At 38.0% G+C, this 19,434-nt stretch overlaps 1 long non-coding RNA gene and 1 pseudogene across 3 annotated transcripts; both read right to left on the reverse strand.

Moving 5' to 3' along the window:
- Positions 1-1,756: 1,756 nt before the first annotated feature.
- Positions 1,757-3,770, reverse strand: LOC116935652. 3 transcript variants are annotated; one of them, XR_004401357.2, is made up of 8 exons: positions 3,554-3,769; positions 3,383-3,487; positions 3,217-3,308; positions 2,972-3,071; positions 2,714-2,905; positions 2,296-2,624; positions 1,983-2,205; positions 1,757-1,908 (listed from the first exon to the last, which is right to left on the reverse strand). It is a non-coding gene; the product is annotated as an uncharacterized LOC116935652 (long non-coding RNA). The 3 variants fall into 3 exon arrangements; XR_004401355.2 differs by having other exon boundaries at positions 2,296-2,905; positions 3,554-3,770; XR_004401356.2 differs by having other exon boundaries at positions 1,975-2,205; positions 2,296-2,905; positions 3,554-3,770.
- Positions 3,771-11,664: 7,894 nt separating this feature from the next.
- Positions 11,665-12,933, reverse strand: LOC123475233 (annotated as a pseudogene).
- Between the last annotated feature and the right edge of the window lie 6,501 nt (positions 12,934-19,434).

Here is a 19,434-nt window from a genome sequence, read left to right on the forward strand (position 1 = left end):
TTGTATGAAAGAAAATTCAGATTTTTTTTTTTTACCTTACTGGTTTTGAAATATAGAGACATTGTATTTTAGCCGCAGGTGCTTCACTTTTTTTTTCAGCACTGTTGTAAAAATTTTAAACACAGCAACAAACAAAAAAACGTGTAATTAGGCCATGAATAAAGCGTTTTTTTCTCTTTTTTCTAAGCGATGCTACCCACTGCCAACCCTGTATTGTTTTTCGATAGCAGAAAACTTGAATTACTAGGGAAGAGCCGCTTTTCCGAGAACTTGGTTCGGATAACCTTTTTGAATAACCTTGATTGAAACCCGTTGTAACCTACGACCAGGAACATGACTCACTTTTAATCGACTTTTAAATTTTTGCATTTGAAGTCTCAACTTTATTCCGAGTGCGTTTTTTTCCAATCACGCAATAGCTAACGAAGTGAAGAGATGTTTCAAATACAAAATCTAAAAGTCGGTTAAAAGTGAGTAACGTTGCTGGTTGTAGCTTACAACGGGTTACAATCAAGGTTATTCAAAAAGGTTAACCGAACCAAGTTCTCGGAAAAGCCATATGCCTTACCAAATACAACTGGCACACCTCTCACTGGGACACTTTTGATTTTAAATATCATTTCAGTATTTCACTTCGTTACAAATTGCATGAAAAGAGATATTTAAAGCTGGGCATTCATTGAATTTGGACATTGGATGTTCCGGCTCGATGAAAAGAATTCCAGGAAGGTCACCTCAGAATCGAGTTTCGAAAGTTGTATACCCGTACGCGACGGTTAGCTAGATAGAAGCTGGGCGCAAGCTTCGTACGGCAGGCTCCCATAGTAGTGTTAACTTCCACGAGACAAGCTAGATTTGCTAATGTAAGATTTTTCAGCTTGCATCAGGCTTGGGTTATTCAAGCTAAGTCGGCCAGCGCCACGCAAGCTTGTATCTGTCTACTTGAAAAAAGAAATTCCTGGAACAAGATTCGAACCCGAGTCTCTCGCGTGGCAGTCGTGGCTTCTTCCAATCACCCATTTGGATTATTCCATATATAAGAATTTTAAACTGCTAACCAGCAGTAGTCTATCCTATACAAAACTTATCTCATCTTCACAATAAAACATCCCGCATAAATATCTTTCTTTTTACTTTTTATTGTTATAAATTACAAGCTATAATTAATGGGAATATCAGAGAGCTATCTTCTGTTATTTTCAAAATTGCAAAAACTTGTTTTATTTAAATTAATTATTTTTTTTCTTATTACGGATCGTTAACCCACAAGTAATATTTTAACAGATGATTGATTTCCTAAAAAACTAGCTTAAGAAATATAACCTAACTTTTCATAATAAATAAGTCTTACTGAAATTCGCCGATTATTTAATAATATTATTATACTATACTAGCAGCCCACAAAATCCAAGCTAACCCTTTCATGTGCCAAGCTTGACACCTAGCTGTAAGCTATATTATAGCGCGGGGGCAGCTTGAATAAAGTAAGAGTTTTGTAAGCTAACAAACTCAAGTTACCCTGTAAACGATAAGCTTGACAACTGCAAGCAAGTGCGGGTGCAGCTTGAAGAGGCAAGAGCTTTGTTAGATTTCCTAACTCAAGCATACCGTTACATACGGCAAGCTTGATATCGGTAGGCTAGCACGGGGGAAGCCTTGGTGAAGCTAACTCCAAAACCCCAAGCTTGACGTTTCGTACGGGTAAGATCTCGACCGTTCGCGAACCTATATACTCAGACTTTTTAATTACCTACCCTTGCAGGACAGGAACATATATTGTAGCAAGTCACACAGGGCACTACACTGCAAAAACAGATCTGACCGAGTTCTCACGCATGTTTTTCCAGAACTTTGGTCTTCCCTGCAGACACCTACTATTTTTGTCCGAAAAGGAGGAAATCTTGCTACCTGTAGAAGAATACAAAAGGAGATGGCGTTTGAACGAGAACGAGGTAAAGACAAATAAAAAGTTACCAAATAACCTTTAACAACCCGTTCATTATTTAAACCAGAAATCGATACAAGACGAAACTCAGGGAGCTTGGTCTTCAATAGTCCTTGAACAACGACGAAAAAGAGTTAGAACAACCCGTGAGGATATGTTCAATAGAGCTCTTTAATCGGCCAAAAGCCTGGCGAATGAATCCAAAATGTCCCACTGCCAGCCTTCGAAGGATACCTTCAAGTATTGGAGAAATTTAAAACCTGTATTCGCCGGAACCAACCGTTTCAAATAATAATTGGGGGTATTAAAAATTGAATCTTCGATCCAACAATTGATTCTAATTCCATTACCGATTATAACTCCATCAGCAGTGGCTGATCCGGTCGTTCCAGCAGTGGCTGATCCGGTCGTTCCAGCAGTGGCTGATCCGGTCGTTCCAGCTTCGGGCGATCCAGTCTTTCCAATTACGAATGAAATTGAAAATGCTGTAATAGTGGTTCATTTGGACCATTCATATGGAACGAATGGGGCACCGACTACTGTAGAAGTTGAGGAGGATCAACCAAGACAAAAAAGAGCAAGAGTGGATGAAATCGGATGCTCTTAATGCTCCCCAACACCAAAAATCGCACTGGACGCCCACGAGGAACGAGAAAGCTGGACCACCAAAAAAATGCTTCTAAGCCATTCGACAAGAAAAAGAAATCAGACCAGAAACATAGTAAGATAAAATTTTCACATCTAATAACATTTAAAACATTAATCAACTATGTTCTTATAGTTGTCTTGACTTGGTTCATCGGGAGCAAGAAGGCAGAGGAAGTTCTTCTATCCAAGCGGTTAATCACCAAAGAGATGCTACACCAAATGCCGGAGCAAGTTTCTAGTGCCGTCCAGAATCCTAAGATCCAATCCGACAACTTCCGAAAGTTGTTTGATGAAGATGCATGGATGTCGGTACTACAAATGGGTAACATAAATTTGTCAGATAAAAGATATCTTAAAACTTTTCTAATTCAAATTTACTTTGAATTTAGTTGAAACAAAGAAGCGAATAAACACACATGTGTGTTACTGCAACAAGCCTGTGGATGATGGGGGGATATTGTGTGAATCTTGCCTCGTTCTATGTCACAGAAAATGTGAAAAATTGACAAATGGAGAGGTGATAAAAATAGATACTACACGTGTACTTTATGTTATAAACTTGTAAAATAAACATAAGTAATTACAGTTTGAGGACATTGGTTAATCAATTAAAAACTACTTACTCGTAACACCAATAGCAATTACTAAAAGTGAGATTCCAGCATGCTATAGCCTACATGACTTGCTAGACGAAAGATTTATGATGTCAGAATATCTACCAGGGAATAAATTCAAAAATTGAGTTGAACTATTAATCAGTCATGAGTGAATCAATTAAGAAAAACTTACTGAAACATCAATAGGCTACCAATGAGTGAAAGTGACATTCTAGCATGCCCATTGGTAAATATCACTTAGACAAAAAAGTGTCACAATAAGGTCATCTACCAGGGACTAAATTCAAACATTGAGTTAAACAATCCATCAAACATATTAAACCAATTAGAAAGAAATACTTACTGAAATATCAATAGCAATTAGTGAAATATAACATGCCAATTGCTACATCACTTGTTAGAGTTTTAGACAAGTGTCACGATAAAGTAAAAATGTATGTACGTCGCTAGATGGGGTTTTTAGCACTGACAGGGCTAAAAAGCCAAAAGCCCTGTCAGCTAAAAAGCCTGTCGAACCGGCATGGCAATAGGTCTGACCGTTTTTACGCGGCATATTAATTTGCTGCAATAGCAGACGACTCCGTAGTCACGGATACAGGCATTACCAGATTTCAATAAATTCTATCCGTGGTGGCGCTGTCGTCATTAAAAATGATCTGATCTTTTTGCCGATATTGATCTATATTTTCTAGTGCCGAAGATCAAAGATACTTTTTAATACGTTGTTTCCTGGTCGATCAAGATACTGAAAAAGATATCAAAAGTATCTGATCTTATCTGATCGGATCGGATCTTTTCAGAAAGATCCAAAACGCTCACGATCCCAAAAAAACGATCGATTGATCAAATCGATCGCGGCATGTCTCTTCATTTGTTTGTTTTTCATGTTTATTTATTATTATTTATGTTTACATTTATTGTTTCTAACTTGTTTATTATTATTTTGTTAATAAATGACATGATTGATCCTGTGTGCTGTCAAACCAGCACACTTTTCATTTCAAAAACTTGATTTCCTTTTGTTTTATCTTTATTTATGTGTTTATGTAACTATAACAAGTGTTAAAGTTTTCTGGGGTTGTTTTTCAACGAGGCTATAATTGCGAGCGCAAGACGGCGTCGTCGTAACCCTTGATTTTTGTCTGATTGGTTCTTACTAGGGAACGCCTACCCGCCATAGGAGGCATTTGAGTTTACAGGCCTTAAGCATTAAGTAGGCCTTGCCACGAAACCGTCACCGCTACATCCCAGTTGGACTTTCCCGGACCTCTGATTGGCTCTCTCAACCCTTATACCCTTCCATGTATTTCTGCTTTCCGCTTCCACATTTTCCTGATACACACAGCGTAGTTCTCCGTGGAAGTGGAGGTCGCGCTTTGATTTGTTTGTTTCTTTGTGTACAGTACCCACCAAATGATTAGGTACACCCCCGTTTTTTTAGTGCATTCTTATGGCGCTACGGGTTTTAGGAAAACTTGAATATCTTTTTACTGATAAGGACAAATTTTTTTTAATTTTTTCCTATATCAGAAGAGAAAGTGCTCTAAAAGTAGATTTTCGTATATAAAAAAAATAAAAAATAATTGATTTTTTAATCATAAGAAGAAAGTATTTAATCTGTTTTGATTGTTGCCGTAATGTATAACAACAAATTCACAGACATTCTTTTAGTTGTTGTTTACATTACAGCAAAAATCAAAACAGATTAAATTAATTCTTCTTATGATAAAATTAAATTATTTTTTAGTTTTTTTATACGAATAATCTAGCTGTGTTTAAAGAAAAAAAATCTGAGCACTTGAAATTGACCCCAGTGCACCTGGTGGCGCAAGCACAAATCTTATTTTTTTCTGTAAAATATTTGAGTGTAACAACTTTGGGGTATAGGGAAGCATTGTTTTAGTTCAAATAATTCAAAAACATGCACTATATTCTAATCGAGTAAAGAAAAACGCGTCCTTCGGCATACAAAAATTAATTTAAGGATGTTTTGAAGTATTTTATTTATATTTTTGGAAACGCCGGTATTAACATGGCGTTTATGGGGAGAAAAATGGTGTACCTAATCATGTGAACGATACTTTAGCGCCCTGGGTGTAACTCCTACAATTTTTTCATTTTAAGATAACTTTTAGAGCACTTTTTCTTCTGAAAGAGGAAAAAAGAAAAAAAAATTGTCCTTACCAGTAAAAAGATATTTAAGTTTTCCTGAGACCCGTAACACCATAAGAATGCACTAAAAAAACGGGGGTGTACCTAATCGTTTGGTGGGTACTGTATTTATATTATTTACATTTATTGTTTGCTGTTTGTTAAGTTTTACAAATACAATATTTTTACTTATATTAATTTTTTTTTTCATTTTATATAATAGATTGAATTAAGTACCGGTGTGTTTTCTCAAATTAGTGTAAATTGGGCCATAGGCACTTGGGTAGGCTTTTCCAAAACACGATCAGGTAATGATCGGGAAAACTATAAGTCCAAAAATTTAAAAAATGATAGGAATGGATATATCTTGATAAGATCTGCCCATTTAATAATAAGCAAAAATATTGCTTTAAAAATACTTATTGGAAGAGTTACCCGATTTGCCGTTTTTCAGGTAGGTTGGTGCGGTTTAGTGAGTTTCCAGTAACCCCCCCCAATAATAAGTAAAACTTCAATCATTTATTGTGAAAAAATTATAGTACAAAAATTAATAAATTTTACAGAAATAGATAGCTCTTGGGAAGAACTATCCATTTCTGCATAACTTATGAAAATTGAAAACATATTCATAAACAAAAAAGTAAAAAAAAATTAATATACAGGAAGTGACTAACGCGTACCCCCCCTGCTTGCGAACGCACTCTTGTGGATTCCGCCATGTTGGTCACGAGTCCGTTTTTCCTCTGAGAAATACACATAAGGAAAAAAGGGGGTCGTGAAAAAATGTTTGTGAAACGTTTACAATTCACCGAAGGATACTAGTAATAATTTTGGGTGAAAGGCAAGTGAACGAACTACATTTTAATATTAAATTCGTGGGTATTTAGTTCTAGAAAACAGCTAAATTTTAATATTAAATGGTATTGTTTACATTCTTTGTAAGGAAAAATGTGCTGCGTTGTAAAAGCGCGTCATCATACCCAGGGCCTAAGACAATGAAAATTGTTAAAAAAAAATATCGTTCATATCATTTAACATAATTTTTTAACACAGGATAGTCTTCATGACTAAATGCTAACGATGTTAGTCATGAAGACTATCCTGTGTTCTTCACAACCAACTTGGGGTAGTTTGGCCGCTTCAAGCGAAGTCAGAATTTCCGTGAAAGAATTTGGATGAAACATTTGCCCAATTTTTGATAGTCTTCCTGACTAACATCATCATCGATTTCATGTGCACTAGAATGAAGTGCATTGCCTAAGAAAAAAGACTCCAAATAACTGAAAACAAGAGGGTGAAAGAAAAGTCAACGCGGAAAGCAAAAAAACTTTAATTAATTAACTAATTATTAAAGAACCATTTGATTTTAAATATTGCGTATTATCCAAGAAAAAATAACATACTACAGTGAAAAAATTTTATGTTATTTTATTGCATTTTTTTTTTGTCCTTTTTTCCATTTATTCGCTTCGTTTCCCATACACCCTACTGAAAAACTTCCTCTCTACCTCATTGTGCTGCCAACTGGTGGAGGCTTTCACTCCCCGGACAGCTGTGGGTTCGACTCTCCCCTATAAAGGGATAGCAACTGCTTTCTCCTCTATAGATGTTTTTCACTCCTTTATCGGGTGAGTAGGGTTGGGACCGAAGCGGCTGTTGCGCTTTGGTACAACACCGCTAGGGTGTCAACTAGGGCTCGTTCCCGAGCCCAATGGGTGGGTATTGTGGCTACTTGGTTTGGTGTTTTTGGATCAAAAGTTGGATCCGGATGGGTAACGGTCCTAAAATGTTGTATCCGGGTGGTACCCGGGTTTCACTACCCGGTTCTGAAACCTGGTTTCGATGTCATTTCCAAGGCCTTTTTTTCTCGATAGTCGGAAATATTAATTAAAAATCATTAAGTATTTATGAAGAAATAAAAAAATCATTAAGTATTTCATTTGAAACAATTGTATTTGCCGGTTATATTTTTGTTTTCGCGAAGCAAAAATTTAATAAGTAATTGCCAACCAGCAAGAATAAAACCAAAACAAATAAAGACGAAGCAACCAATGTTGCAACTTGCGAGATTCCAACGTCTGATACGCGTAGTCTACCCGGCCGAAGCATAATCGACATCATCTTTGTAATGTTTGACAACATCAACCTCCCCTACCAACCCTGCTTTATACCAAGACCGTAAGCATACAAGGGCTTCGACGGTCTCGGGATAAATACTCATTCTCGCAATTCCAAAGACTTGTACAGAACTTGAAAATTGAAATTGCTACTTTCTAGTCTAGGAATAGGAAACTAATGACGCATTGACGTTGACGGCTTTGACGCAGGGACGCTGACACGCCGTCATAGGCTGCCAGGCCCAGTCCGCCACACGCATGTAGATGTAGCCATATATATATGACAGGAGGACAGTGAACTTGAATTAGCTTGAATGCTTGACTTGACCTGACACCTGGGGTCGAATTCCCAACTTGGGTCTAAGCATAAGCAAAAGAAAAAAACTTGCCAATCTGACTTAAGCCACCTAAGCATAAGTTTTTTTTTTCATTAATTTTTAACTCTATTTCGTCGGCCAATTTGCTTAACTTGAGTTGGATTGGCAAGTTTTTTCTTGAAGGGAAGAATTTTCTTCACCACTTTTTTCTTAGCTTGAGTCAAAATTTTAGTGAACGGTTACGTGGGTACATAAAATCAGCTAATAGGGTTCACTTTCGCTCACCCTAAGGGCACCAGAAGAAGTCGTCTTAATTAGCACGCGACATTGTTTTTAGCTGTAATTTTGTTTTGCTGTAATATGGCCAATAAAAGCAATAATGGTGATAAAAATATCTGGTCAAACCAACAACAGGATTAGTGTTTGAATTCAAACTAAGAAAAGCAATCAGTTTAATAACATTTTTATAGAAAAAGTACGCCGATGTTTACTAAATAGTTCTAAAATTTGCGTAAATGTAAAAATAGAATGTTCTATGGAATAAATTCAGTGCCGTTGTCAGAAAAAAGGAAAAGAAGAAGGCGTGGGAAGAAATAATTGAGTGTATTTTACTTGGTGCTCCTACCGACAAACCCAAAATATTAATAAATAAAAACTATTAACTAAAACTATCACTAAATTCACTTTCTAGGAAAACGTTGATGTTTTAAAGCTCTTCTTCCAATTATTCAAAAGCAAAACATTTCGGTCCATTCTGTAATTCAAAACAATGTCAACAAAGAAGTGATGGCTGTCTACATGTACTAATCCGCAACTTTTTAATGGCCTTTAGCCAACTTCGAAGCCGACTTTTTCGTTTCAAGCAAACTTTTGGGTGACTTTTCGCTGTTCAAGCAAACGAAAAGGTGCTTTACCAAGCAAAAATTTAAAGTGGTTTGAACAGTAAAAAAATTTTAAATTCTTGACTTAAGGCGGTCCAAAAAGGTGTTCAGAATCAACTTTGGCTCCTAAGCTTAAGAATTTCCGCGATCTAATAAAAAAAACTTGTAAGAATTTGATTAAAACGAGGTTCGGAATTCGGCCGCTGACGTGTGTCCTGAGTCCTGAGCTGAACTGTTATTTGTCCTCTGTCAAGCCAGGTGCTTCAATGCCATCTGGTGTCAGAATTTCTCGAAAAAAAAATTCATGTTTTGACCTATTTTTTGAATTGGCGCCATGATGTCCACCATTTTCCAAGATGGCGGTGGGTTGACCATTTACCCGTTTGAACCACCCTTTACCTACCCATTTGAGAAATAGTCAAACGAGTTGGGTTGGGTAATTTGTTGCGACGAACCGGGTCTAACCCGGTTTGAGGCAAACCGGGGCCGAGCCCTAGTTTCAACCCTGACGCACGGCAACGTCCTTGACGCGTCGTATGCCCAATCCCAAGTCTTTTCTTTTTTCATGGAAAGCAGACTGCCGTCTGCTGTCTCAATTGAATTACCTCGAAATTCCAAAGAGACTCATGCCTTGATTAGTTAAAAACGTGTTTTTTGTGAGTAAATAGTGTATATTGTGAAGAATTGTGGAAAAAATGACTGAAAATTTCAAACTATCGTCCCATTCAAACAGCCTTGGCGTTTTGGAAAAGGCGAGATATATTGAAAAATTCATGAGATATTTGTGAAATTCTTCACAGTATACACTATTGACTCACAAAAAACATGTTTTTAACTAATCAAGGCATGAGTATCTTGTTTGTTTGTTTTGAGATGTTTAAGGTGCCACCAGATCAGGGTTGCCCTGAAAGTTACGGGTCTTCCGTTGAAGACCACAAAAAGCACCGGCGAAAGAAAAAAGGGGAAAGAACCGTAATTCTAGTTTTTTGGGTGTGGGTTTCCTTTGCTAGTTTTTTTTTTTATTATTCGCTTGTGGAGTCCGAATTTGGAACTGGAACTCGAGAACAGCGTCTCTTGTGGCGAAGTTAGTACTGTAGTCGTCCGCTGAGAGGCTGTTCATAAATTACGTAGTAGCTTTTTTACTGTTTTTGGACCCCCTCCCCCCCTATTGTGGTAAGCTGAGTAGAATCGGAAACCCCCTCCCCCCTAATTACGTAGTAAACGGCAAGACCCCCCCTAAAAACTATATCTTAAAAAGTAGGCAAATAAAGGGTTTAAAAAACTGTATTTTAGCAACCGTTTAACTTTTACATGAAACAACAATTTGCTCACAAATATTGATTGATTCTGGGTGTAACTGCGTTATAAACAATTTAATAGGCAGGATATGACTTATTTTTTAATTCACTCATCGTTCTCCCATGGATTATAAAAATGCTCTTCAAGCGTCACAACTGGGCACGATAAGATCGAGGGCTTTTCGACAAATGGTGGGATTCCAGAAATATCCAATTCGTCTTTGTCAATCCATTCTGCATCCTCTGCTTCTAAGCCATTATTGTCATCTGATACAATGATAGCCATCATTTCTCTCTGTCGCATCGCTGCGATGCGAACAGGTCTAGTTCTTGTGACGATGAACTCTTTCTCAACAACTGCACTTGCGCTTTGAGTCTTCTTTTTGTGTACAATCATGTGACTCTTCAGCATAACTTTCGATGCAAAATAAAGCGAACATTTTTGGCAAATTCGATCCAATAACTGCGACTGAATTGAGGGTGTGTAAAGATCATAAGGGAGCGTAAGGATTTCTTTAGTTGAATTAGGCAATAAGTCGCGTGAAAGATGGAGCGATAAAAATAAAGAAGGAAAGACGTGACTTTCAAAGCCACTTCGATCAGAAGCTTTTAACCCTTTGTCAGTTTGGATCAATGGAATCGGAGGAGGAATAAACCGCGTAGGAACAACGGCCAAGTATGAGCTTCTCGGCTCGTTAATACAACATATTAGATTTTTAAACTTAACAATTTGCGTAAAGTACTGGCTCGTGCGAACATGCTCCGAAAACCAATACTGATCTTTCACGTTGAGCCGATCTTGACTGAATTCATAATAATTCGGATCCACATATTCAGCAACACAAGGATATCCATCAAATACTACTTCGCTCCATACCTCTGCCAGAGTAGTCCCAGCTTTCTCAAAGTTCTGTTTTTCAAGGTCCACATCGATGGTCTTACCAGCTGCGTCAAGGTGGTTCCCGTAGTAATTATGAGGAAGAATTAACCCAGATAGTGGGCGACTTAAAGGGGCCATCCTTCGCTCTGCTCGATTATGGGCACTCCTGCCTTTTTATGTTAAAATATAATGAAAAGGCGTTTTGTATATGGGTGTGTAAAAAATCTCATCCAATAGGATTGTTATAAAGTTTATATTACCTGGTGCATTGGTAAAGATGAAAATCGCATCAAGCAGTGATGTATTGCAACTTCAATTACTTTGTTGTAACGAGGATTTTCGTCAGGACCCCCATCAACTAGTAGAAAGAAAATAGTTATACAAAAAGTGTTAGAAATTAAATTTCATTCATCAATTTGATTTTATACCTGAGAACATAACAATCGACTTCACTCTCTCATCTGAACTTTTTGTTATAGAGTTGAATTCAGGGAGGTTCAGTAATCGTTCAAAGTCCATACAATGACTTAAAGCAGTTGAAGAACAATGTTTGCCGGAGCGAATGGCGACATAAGTTGGACCTGAATATCCGACAGCACCGGGCATTCCTAGGCCATTTCTGTCAACAGCTATGCCTGCATATACAGATGGGATGAGCTTGTGCCCAGCTGCGACAACCCAATCATGGTCCGGAATTTTTACCCGATACTGCATGTGCATAAGCATAGGAGCCTGTACATTTGCTGCCGTTATCCCTATAGCCACTCTTTGAAAATAACCAATAATTCCACGTTAATTTTATAACCGCAGTAAATAAAAAGACAGTGACAATAGAAAAATAGTTCTAATAAAAGGCCAGAAATTATTTGAAATTATAAATACCTTGCTTTGTCGTCTTGAGAGATGTAGCACACTTCTGACGGTCCCAAAAGAGATGCAAGTTCATCCATGGTACATATAGTTGCTTGACACAGTCTCTGATCTGGATGACTTTTATGAAAGTCGTTCTGAGCCCGAATAAGTCTCACTGGAACCGTGTCAATATGGCGCTTTCCTTGGTGGCTACTACTCCTTTTAGGCTGTAATCGAAGGTACACTGATGATCTTTTCACGTGAAATCCGTCTTTAGTAAGTTGCTCAGTTAAATCATCCAAGGTTAAGATGCTACGATAGATTTCATCTTGTCGCTTTTCATGAGCCGCTGATCCATGCCTAGCGATTCGGACAATTTCAGACAACAACAAAGGCTGTGTTTCTTCGAGGCGAGGCCTACCCGCCCTACCAGAGTCCTTGATCTTCAGTTTTGATTTTAAATTAGGGTCAGCAACAACAGCTGAATTAAGAGCTTCTCGACGATTATCACGGAACTTTTTTTGATTTTGTTTGCGATCTTGTAAATTTTTAAGTTTTTTCTTACATTCATCCAGCTTTCTTTTCTTAGTCTTAAGAATTTCCTGTTCTTCTATAGTTAGCATGTCCATTTTTGGTCGATTATAAAGACCAACCAAATCCCCATTTAATAGATCAATTTCATTTTTAGTTGCTTCTTGGGCAGGCCTTTTCGCAGAACTCGTAATTTTTGAACAAATGTTCTATTCTGTTTCAGAGTCCGTCAATAAAGGTTCACAAAACTGATCCGAATCAGGTTGAAATTCGAGTTCTTGGGGCCTTTCTATGGTTGTTTTTGTTTTTAAATGAGATATCGATGAGTTGGCGAAAAATTGCATTAATCCACCTTTTTTTTTCGCAACAATAGCATTAAGCTTTTTAAGATATTCTTCAGCTTTTGGTTTTATCAACAACGGTTTATTCTCTGAACTTGATTTTATTGACTCCCATTATTTGTTAAGTTCTTTTTGGCAAGTTTCTTTTTTCTTGTCTGGATAAGCCTTACAATATACCTCAAATAATTGTTGGTAAATATTAGGCTGAGACATTGTTGACCAAGGTCGGGGTCAACGACTAACTGAGACGAAACGAAACAACCAGTTTGCCATTCAATGGGGATTTCCCCTTCATGTCTAGGCCTGTCTGGAAGCTCCTCCCCATTTCCCCCAGGCTACTGCAGCAAATTTTACTTTTTTTTTCAAAAAAAATTTTTCCGCACTCTGTGCTAACTTCTTTGTTCCAGGCATCCCATTTAGATTTTCTGAGGCACCAGATTCGTGGCGAGATTGATTTGCTGTGTGATCCCATTAAGGTGACGAAGATGGGAATGTGGTCACTGCTCCAAAAGGGCCCGGTGAATATACTGTGTGGTAAACCAAGGTCTGTCGTAAGAAAGATAAGATCAATGGTAGCGCCGTTACCAGACTGAGGGCACCTTCTCGTGACTAAATCTTTAGGGATGGCTAGTATCCACTCTGGTGTATCGTTAAAACAAATCCGAGATCGCTTTGCCACCTTGATTCTCTTTTCGTGTACCCATATAGCACATTTCTGCCGTCGGATGTCCGAATCATGGCTGAACATCCGTTAGTATGTATGTCCGTATGTACTCAATGGGTAGTTCCAGGGATGTCCGTCGGCTAGTCACCTTGGAAGTGCAATGGATGTGCGAAAATTATATTCTACGGACCTCCTTCCAACAGCCAAGAAGATTTTCAATTGTTTCATTTAAGGATCGACCTCGAGCCAATCAGGGCGCTTTTTTGCAAATCGGGTTTCTCATTTAGGGCCATCGAGGCGTGGCTCAGGGTGGAAAATTCTTCTCCCCGAATTCAATTGGGGTTTGCAATCAATTGGATTGCAATCAATTGAGTTGCAATCAATTGGATTGTAATCAATCGATTCATCAATGCAAAAAACATTATCGATTGACTGTATCACCCAATCGATCCGATAACAACCCCGATAATAGCTCGTTCTACCCGCTTGCCCCGATTTTTACTCTGAAACCGAAAGAATGGCATTTTTTTTTTAATTGCGTCGGGGCAACGGGTTAACCTCAAATTTTTCCCCGCACTGCCCCGGTTGAAAAAATGGCAACTTAATTCAACCCCGAATGCACTTTATCGGTGCGGGGCGGTTAACTTGATTAGAACTAATTGCAGCCGATCACCAAGTTTCATTATTAATTGTCAAAATTTCTTTGTTTCCAAAAGGGGAGAACTTAACCGTGTTCAAATTTTTCCCTTGAACGTATTTTTATTTTAAGTCCAGCATTTAATACGAAAAATTAACAAAATAAAGGAGTAATTATCTATTTGCCGGATGGTTTATTTTTAAATTTATTACAAAAAATGAATAAAATATATGTAAGTCGTGAGTTTGTTTGCACAGGCTTTCCGTTAAGCTTACGGGAACCAAGCCATTGGAAATTAACTTACAGAAAATAAATATTATTCGACATTTAATAATATTCAAAGAAAGTACACTTATGATAGGATTTTCATTTCAAATAATAAAAAACTACTTTAAACTTAATAAATCATGCTGAAGTTTAAAATTCAAAAAATATTTAGCATAAATGTTTAATTTCAATTGATACACTTCTGGTTTAACCTAATTTCGACATCATCTTGACTTCTCAAAAATCCTGTATGTGATTTGTTATCGAAAAAAGCTCAAGTGTTTTACAACAATTCGATTAGAGTGTTTGAAAATGATATTCAATATGTATATAGATTGGCACAGTGGAAGATTATTCCACTGTGGTGCGGTAGACCTGAGTTCGAATCCTGATATAGCCTAATGATTTTTTTCAAAATTAGAGGTCCAATACACGTCATATTTATAGCCAAATGAAAGCCCGTTCGGATATCCTTAGAATGTCCGACGGCGCTGTTGAGGGTGGTCAAAACCAAAAAAAAAATACATCCATAGGACATCCAAATCGGATATTGGGCTGTCCGGAGGATATAAAAAAGATGTACTCAACATCCGACCCCGACATCTGTCGGACATCCGACGGACTACATTGTGTTATGTGGGTAGATGACCATTGGCTATGATGTGCGTTAAAATCTCCTGCGATAATGGTGGAACCGGTAGATTGGGAAAAAAGCCGTGTTATGAAATCACGGTCGTAAGCGTTGCCTTTTGGACAATAAACAGAAAACACGGTTAATTCTTTTGCAAGGAGGTTTTGAATTTTAATGCCAATTACTTGAATATTGTTTGTGAATTGTACAGTTGGAACAAGGCTGAAACTTAGATGCTTTTTTAGATGGATAGCGACGCCTCCGAAACCGTCTGGGCGATTTTGATGCCCAATGATATATGATCTCATCTTGCGGGTCATAAAAATGACATGGAGATTATTCCAGTGGGTCTCACTGAGGATGACTATTTGTGGGTTAATGGTTGCAAGCTGTTGAAGGAATACTTCTCGTTTGTGGCCTTTGAGTCCGTTTGCGTTCCACTGAATGATGTCAATGTTGGAGTTCATGGGAAGTACTTGGTTTTTCCGGAAGCGTAGTTACATGTTCATTTGAGTCAGAGGCGTCGGTCGAGAGTAATGCAGGTGAGATGGTGGTAGATTCCTGTTGTTGGCGAACGATTCGGCAGATTTCTTCAATGTAGGAGATATTTGGTGTCAGTCTTATCATTGCAGGGACAATCGAGTCCAAATAAGTTTTCAGTTCACATACAGCTTCTTAGTCGAAGAAATATTTTCTAGCAACTTAGTAGTGACGTCTAACGGTGTATATTTGACTAACTGATTTTCAAGGAGTTGACTTTGCTCTGTAACTTGAGCACTTCGAGCTGAAGGGCTTCGATCTGAGGGTCGGTGGGATCGGGCGGAGATGCGTTGATGGGAGAGGCGCATTGAGCGGAGGGGAGTAGTTGAGTGGACCATGATGTTATAGGCTCAGGATCTTGTAAGTGTTTTTTTTTTGCAAGAACGTCTTTAGCTTGATGGAAAGACAAGTTCTCTGCTTGAGCAAAGTTAAGAATTCGTTGTTTGATGTGGCAGGCTGGGCACGACCAGTCGTCCGATGTGTGCCTGTCGCTGTTGCAATTACGGCAGCACTTCGAGGCGAGGCATGTGTCGATGTCATTTTGTACGTGCGGTTTGGCACAGGTACGGCAGCGCTTTTGTTGGTGACATCTAGGGGCGGTGTGGCCTAAAAGCCAGCAATTTGAGCATAAGAGTCAATGTCAACGTCAACGTCAACGCCCCGTTGACGAAGATCGTGAGTGCCAAAGAACTCATTTGCAATTTGGACTTTAGATGGCGGGGCGCAGCTGAACCAGAGAATCACCGCGTCTGTTGCAACATGGGTGTCATCGATGCGCTTTCTTAGACGAAGGGCTTTAGTAACTCCAAGGTGATTGAGTTCAGATACAATTTCCTCCTCAGAATCTTCCCTGGAGACTCCGAAAAAAATTTTTTTGAACTCGATTTCTCGGTTTGAACGAATGCACCTGATTTCTACATCGCCTAGTTGGGACTGCTGCAACAATAAATCTGGAGGAGACAGATCTTGGGCATGGACTAGGAGATCCCCATTTGCACTCAAACGAGTGGTCGCAAGGGGAAGAATATTCATTATGGCGGACAAGATGGATTTTCGATCCTTGAGCGTTAGCTGTTAAAAAAAACACTTTTTTACAATCACTATGGAATTGCTCAATGTCACACGGAATATGTCCTTAACCCATCCACAACTGACATACTGTTCTGCATCTCTAATGGCTTTATAGGCACATAATTGTAATCCTGTGCTTTTGCTATGTTTAGCAACGCAGTACTGGAAAACGTCGTGCTCACTTAAATTAGGAAAGCCACTGCTTTTCCACAACTCCAATGGGAAAAGATAAGAATCGTCAGAATCTATAGCAATAAGTTTTTCAATGTATAGCTTTTGCTCTTTGGGGACTAATGCTCTACAATATCGTGACAGACGGTATAACTCAATACTTTGGCTAGTAGCCATGTCTGTGGCAAAGAGAACAAACTAAAATATTGACAGATGAGAATGGCGGCCGACTAATTTGAAACTGAGACTAGCCGACGAACTTATGTTAACAACCCCGGAAAAAAAATAAATTAAAATATATACCATAGTTTTTCAGGAATAGAAAAAGACAAGCTACTAGCTAGAATGATGACTTATCAGAAAAAAAAAATAATAAATAGAAAAGACTAGTTATTTCTCACTTAATGATTTAATTAAAAAAGGGTCTCCATAAGAAGCTTGTGTTAATTTTGGGCTGCCTTACCACAATCGAGATTCTCGACCATTTTGAAAACTGACAACTCAGCATCCGTTCGTGGTCTATAGACTTAAGGAACAATTTTCATTGTTTTTAAAACTTTTTTGGTATAAATATTTTTAAATAAATTATACAGAAATGGATAGCCCTTGTCAAGAGCTATCCATTTCTGTAAAATTTATTAATTTTGGTCTTCTAGTTTTCCCGCAATAAATTATTGAAATTTTACTTATTATTGGGGGGGGGGTAACCGGATACCCGTAAACCGTTCCAACCTACCTGAAAAACGGCAAATCGGGTAACTCTTCCAACAAGTATTTTTTAAAGCAACATTTTTACAAAAATGAACGGATTTTATAAAGATACATCCTTTCCTATCATTTTTTAAATTTTTAGAATTATGGTTTTCCCGATCATTACCTGATCGAGTTTTGGAACCGCCAGCCCAAGTGCCTATAGACCAGTTTCAGATGCTGCGTTGCAAAATTTAAAAAAATCCAGGGGGGTTTCGATTGCAGGGGGAGATAGGAAAAAGGGGGTTTTTGATTTATTTACCCTAGTAATACTTTTCCAATTCAGGAAATGTTCTAGAATACTACACTTTAAGACATTCTGCGTCTTCTCCAGTCTTTATAAATAATTAATCATCCCTAGTTTATCCATTATCCCCATATCCACATTTGAATCACCCATGTTTACATATTTTCTTGACTCTAGAAACGCAAAAAATACTAAACAGCATCCCTAGCCTTTTACTTGAATTAATTTTCATGGATAAACTAGGGATGATTAATTATTCATAAAGACTGGAGAAAACGCAGAATGTCTTAAAGTGTAGTATTCTAGAACATTTCCTGAATTGGAAAAGTATTACTACCTAGCCTTTTACTTGAATTAATTTTCATGGATAAACTAGGGATGATTAATTATTTAAAAAGACTGGAGAAGACGCAGAATGTCTAAAGTGTAGTATTCTAGAACATTTCCTGAATTGGAAAAGTATTACTAGGGTAAATAAATCAAAAACCCCCTTTTTCCTATCTCCCCCTGCAATCGAAATCCCCCTGGATTTTTTTTAATTTTGCAACGCAGCATCCGAAACTGGTCTATGGCCCAATTTACACTAATTTAAGAAAATACACCGGTACTTAATTCAGTCTATTATATAAAATGAAAAAAACAATTGATATAAGTAAAAATGTTGTATTTGTAAAACTTAACCAACAGCAAACAATAAATGTAGATAATATAAATACACAAAGAAACAAACAAATCAAAGCGTGAACTCCACTCCCACGATAAACCACGCTGTGTGTATCAGGAAAATGTGGGAGCGGAAAGCAGAAATACATGGAAGGGTATAAGGGTTGAGAGAGCCAATCAGAGGGGCGGGATAGTCCCACTGGGATGTAGCGGTGACGGTCTCGACCCTTTGAGACCGTTTCGCGGAGACCAAGTTGGGACAAACTGCGGACTGCTGTCAAAAATTTCGGGCCGGTCCACAGGTAAAAGTTCGCAGTTTGTCCAGTCCGCAGCGGGCCAGGATAAAATGCGGACGCGGACCGCGGACTGCGGACAGGAGAAACTGAGGACTTTCACCTGCGGACTGGCCCAAAATTTTTGACAGCAGTCCGCAGTTTCTCCACAGGGTAGCTGTCCGCAGTCCGCGTATTATACGGGGATACAGCATTCCATATAGACATGTCTATGCGTTGGTAAGGCAGAAAATTGGTAAGTAAAGTCTTCATTTCATAATAGTATTTAACATAAAAATTTCCTAATATATATAGCAGCAAAATTTGACTTGTTTTTACAGGACAAGACAGATCAACCTTATTTTTGTCATGCATTGGCTGTTGTTCGATAACTGTTGCTTTTTAAAAATATGTATGCATGCAACAATTCCAATGAATAAAAATAAAAATGCGCACAGCTCTTAGCAGCTGACTATTTTATTTATTTTTTCCTATAGGCCAAATCCATTATATTTTATTTTATTTTATGCACAACTAAGAATTTGAATTAGACAACCGTAGCGCAGTTAATTCTTCTTTCAGAAGGCGGCAATGTGGTACCAAACTTTGCAAAGAATGGTACCACAAGGAATGTCTTCCAAAAGAACAGCATTATGCCTTTCAGGAGTTTTAAAAAACCCCTTGGAAATACCCCAAATCCTTTTAAGTTTATTACATGTTTTATTTGCATTGTTGTACCAAGAGTTTACCTAGTTAAGAAGTAAGCATGTTATATAAACTGTCCTTTACTTTCATATTTTGAATAATGCATATGTTGACTTTTAAATACTATTTTTAGTTTGAAATTTAATATCAGATATGGGCACGGAGTCCGCAGATACCAGTCCGCAGTTTATCCTGTCCGGTCCGCACTTTTAATCGCTCCATGTACGAAACGCTCCGC

The sequence above is a fragment of the Daphnia magna genome, linkage group LG8, assembly GCF_020631705.1.
Source record: "Daphnia magna isolate NIES linkage group LG8, ASM2063170v1.1, whole genome shotgun sequence".
Lineage (NCBI taxonomy): Eukaryota > Metazoa > Arthropoda > Branchiopoda > Diplostraca > Daphniidae > Daphnia > Daphnia magna.